The 4,472-nt window shown below is 38.8% G+C and overlaps 1 long non-coding RNA gene across 1 annotated transcript in view; it reads left to right on the top strand.

Annotated features, from left to right (window-relative positions):
* The window catches only part of LOC128251287 (uncharacterized), a 7,276-nt gene extending 3,905 nt beyond the window's left edge, over positions 1-3,371 (top strand). The window contains exon 2 of the long non-coding RNA XR_008267062.1: positions 2,323-3,371. This is a non-coding gene — a long non-coding RNA (uncharacterized LOC128251287). The remainder of the gene's footprint in view (positions 1-2,322) is intronic.
* Positions 3,372-4,472: the final 1,101 nt, after the last annotated feature.

Here is a 4,472-nt window from a genome sequence, read left to right as displayed (position 1 = left end):
TATATATATATATATATATATACACAGTATATACACACATCTGTGTATGTGTCATCCACAGCCGTTGATTAAAAATCTCACCCAATGTAGACCAAACTCTGCCTTTTATATATATATATATATATATATATATATATATTGTTGTTTAAGTTGTAAATGTCGCATCGCGCCGGGACTGTTTAATGGCATCGCTTGCTTTATATACTTCTAGAACTATGCTACATACGTACGTCTAATATATACACACGTACGTATATAGTCTGTGTCTACATGAACATCCCACTCTCTCTCTCTCTCTCTCTCTCTCTCACTTTGTACACACGCACATACAAACACACACTTGTATATAGATATGTTTTGCGTGTATATCTGTGTGACTGTGTGTGTTTGTGCGTGTGTGTGTATGTTCGTATTTGTGTGTGTGTATGTGCATGTGCGCGCGCGCGCGTATTTGTATTTCTGTGTGTATGTGTGCGCGTGTGTATACCTCTATTTGTGTGTGTGTGTGCGCGTATATATGTGTGTGTGTGTGTGTGTGTGTGTGTATATGTATTTGTGTATGTATATCTGTATTTATGTGTATATATATATATGTGTGTGTGTGCGCGTCCGTCTGTATTTCTATCTGTGTGTATATTTGTGTATTTCTATATGTGGGAGAGTGTGCGTGTCTGCATGTATGTATGTATGTATGTATGTGTGTGTGTGTGTGTGTGTCACTCTGTTTGACGCCACCCCATTCAGTCTGCCGTAAAGCCTCTGGCCCATGTCAGTTCAATGACAACTTTCTCTTGTCGGTCAGTCCCCACCCGTCTCGCACACCCTGTAAACGCCACAAGCTCTGCTCTCCTAACTCTGTTGTGCGTATAGGTGTGTGTGTGTGTGTGTGTGTGTATAGGCGTATATTTCTGTATGTATGTACGTATCATTTACTTGTTTCAGTCATTAGACTGCGGCCATGCTGGGGCAACTTGTTTCAGTCATTAGACTGCGGCCATGCTGGGGCAACGCCTTGAAGACTTTTCGTCGAATGAATCGACCCTGGTACTTCTTTCTTTCTAGACTAGTACCCATTCTATCGATCTCTTTCGCCTGACGTAAACACAGCAACACCGGTTGTCAAGCGATGGGTGAGGTGAGGGTAGAAACACGAAGACATACACACACACACATACGCATATATATATATATATATATATATATATATATATATCTGTTTATAAGACGGGCTTCTTTCAGTTTCCGCCTACCAAATCCACTCGCAAGACTTTGGTTTGGTACGAGGCTATAGTAAAAGGCATTTGTCCAAGATGTTACGCAGTGGGGCTGAACCCCGAACCATGTGGTTGGGAAGCAAGCTTCTTACCTCAAAGCCACACTTGTAGCTTTGTCTGTCTGTCTGTCTGTCTGTCTCTCTTTCTCTCTCTCTCTCTCTCTCTCTCTCTCTTTCATATATATATATGTCTGTATGTCTTTAGTTATTACAGAATGTCACTCCCACCCAGGGTGTGTGTGAGTGAGTGAGTATATATATATATATTCTTTTATTCTTTTACTTGTTTCGGTCACCTGACTGCGGCCATGCTGCAGCACTGTGCTGTTGAATTTTGCATCATGTCCTCTATTGACTCAAATCTTCTCCCTTTGAGTGGTTTTTTTTTTGAGCTTTGGGAATATCCAAAAGTCACACGGGGGCCATGTCTGGGGAGTAGGAAGCCTGACGGACAAACGGTGTGTCTTACTTGATGAGGAATGCTTGGATAACGTGGGTGTGTTGTCATAGGGAAGTTACCAGTTCTTTGCTGTTGCAGAGCTTCACGAAGGTGATGAAGAACTCCTAGGCAGTATTCTTTGTTAATCGTCTGACCTCGTGGTGCAAATTCATGGATCACTGTCCACCATGGAAGGTTGGAGTCCAGGAGCAAAAAGAGGTTCCACAAAGTCAAGTCAAACACATCAATGACTTGCTTTTGTGGAACTCTTTTTGTGTGTGTGTGTGTGTGTGTATATGTGTATATATAAATGTATGTGTGTGTGTGTATATATATATATATATCTACATGTATGTGTATATGTATGTATATATATGTGTGTGTGTGTATATATATATATCTACATGTATGTGTATATGTATATATGTATATATATATGTGTGTGTGTGTGTATACACGGGTTGGACAAAATAATGGAAACACCTAGCATCATCGCATCATAATTTTGAAATATCTATAAAACTGTCAAACACTTGTCTATTTTTAGGTTTTTTTGATTAATTATTAGTGTTGCTTGATATGTTTTGCTAAAATTGCTGTTTCTTTTCAGATATCATCAGAAAAAGGTAATTAAAATTCATTAAAATGACAGATCTATTGGATTTTCAAAGAGGTCAAATTGTTGGTGTTCGAAATGTTTGGTATATCAAGAAGTACTGTCTCAAAAGTAATGACAGCCTTTTAAGAAAGAGGGGAAAATCTCCTTGTCGAAACAAAACTCCAGAAGAAAACCAAAACTTTCAGATAGGGATTGTCGGACTCTTATGCAAATTGAAAGGATTACAAAGGTACAGCTCCCAAAATCACTGCAGAGCTTAATGACCACCTCGAGAACCCAGTTTCCACAAAAATTGTTCGCTGGGAGCTGCACAAAGGAGGGCTGCAAACAGAAAACGACTACTTTAAAAAACAAACGTTGCAAAGCGTTTTTAGAGTGGAGGAAAAACCTACAGAATTGGTCCCTAGAGCAGTGGAAGAAGGTTATTTTCTCAGACAAGTCATCCTTTACCCTATTTCCGACCATTGGCCGAGTATACGTGTGGAGACAGCCAAAAGAAGCATTTGACTCAGACTGCCTTCTTCCAACTGTTAAACATGGAGGAGGATCTGTGATGATCTGGGTGGGGGGCTACATCTTAGAAATCCGCTAGCCCAATGGTTTCCCTTTAAGGCAGAATTAATAGTGAAGACTATTTAAGCATTTTATCTGATCAAATTCATCCTATGGTTGCGGAACTGTTACTGGAGGGAAACGCAATCTTCCAGGATGATAATGCACCAATTCACAACAGCTAAAGTTGTTACTGAATGGCATGAGGAACATTCTAGTGAAGTTGAACATTTTATCTGGCCACCACAGTCCCCAGATCTCAATATTATTGAACATTTATAGAGCATTTTATAAAAACAAATAAGGAGTCGATATCCTCCACCATCATCACTACAAGAACTGGAGACTGTTTTAGCTGAAGAAGGGACAAAAATTCCTTTGAAAACAATTGAAGCTTTGTACGAGTTCATACCTCATAGAATTCAAACTGTAATTAATATCAAAGGTGGTCCTACCCCATCTTAAAATAAATTTGTTTGAAATTTTAAGGTGTTTCCATTATTTTGTCCAACCCCTGTATGTATGTGTGTATATGTATATATATATATATATATGTGTATATATATATATATATATAGATATGTATATATATATATATATATGTGTGTGTGTGTGTATGTACATATGTGTTTGCATGTATATATATATGTGTGTGTGTATGTATATACATGTGTATGTGTGTGTGTGTGTGTCTTTGTTTGTCCCCCACCACTGCTTGACAACCAATGCTGGTGTGTTTATATCCACTTAGTGAAAAATGAATAAGGGCCGAGCTTAGAAAAATAAAAACTGAGGTCAACCCCTTGACAACTGATGCTCGTGTGTTTGCATCCCTGTAACTTAGCGGTTCGGCAAAAAGACACTGATAGAATAAGTACTAGGCTTACAAAAGAATAAGTCCTGGGGTCGATTTTCTCGACTAAAGGTGGTGCTCCAGCATGACTGAAACAAGTAAAAGAGAGAAAAGAGAGAGAGTATATATATATATATATATATATATATATATATATATGCATCTATGCCCACATTTATATACATACACATATACACACCTATGCCCATAAATTATATATACACACACTGATATATATGCAGTTATGTACATTATACATATCCTGCAGAAGATATGATGGTGATGGCTAGAATTCCTTTGAGGGTGGATGCACTTGCTCAAGGTTTCCTTACAAGGTTTATGCACAACACACATATACATCAGTAAAAGTCTCAAAACTTCTGGAATATATGAATGGGTGTATGTATGTGTGTTATTTCTTTACTACCCACAAGGGGCTACACACAGAGGGGACAAACGGATTAAATCGATTATATCGACCCCAGTGCGTAACTGGTACTTATTTAATCGACCCCGAAAGGATGAAAGGCAAAGTCGACCTCAGCGGAATTTGAACTCAGAACGTAGCAGGCAGACGAAATACCGCTAAGCATTTCGCCCGGTGTGCTAACGGTTCTGCCAGCTCGCCGCCGTGTGTGTATGTATGTGTATGTGTGTATACGTGTGTTTGTGTATGTGTGTGTGTGTGTGTTAGAGAGAGAGAGAGACAGAGATAGATAGATAAAGAATTGAAACA

Source organism: Octopus bimaculoides, chromosome 30 (assembly GCF_001194135.2).
Source record: "Octopus bimaculoides isolate UCB-OBI-ISO-001 chromosome 30, ASM119413v2, whole genome shotgun sequence".
NCBI classification, from domain to species: Eukaryota; Metazoa; Mollusca; class Cephalopoda; order Octopoda; family Octopodidae; genus Octopus; species Octopus bimaculoides.
The sequence above is the reverse complement of the archived record's forward strand: the minus strand, read 5'-3'. Positions and strand labels throughout refer to the sequence as shown.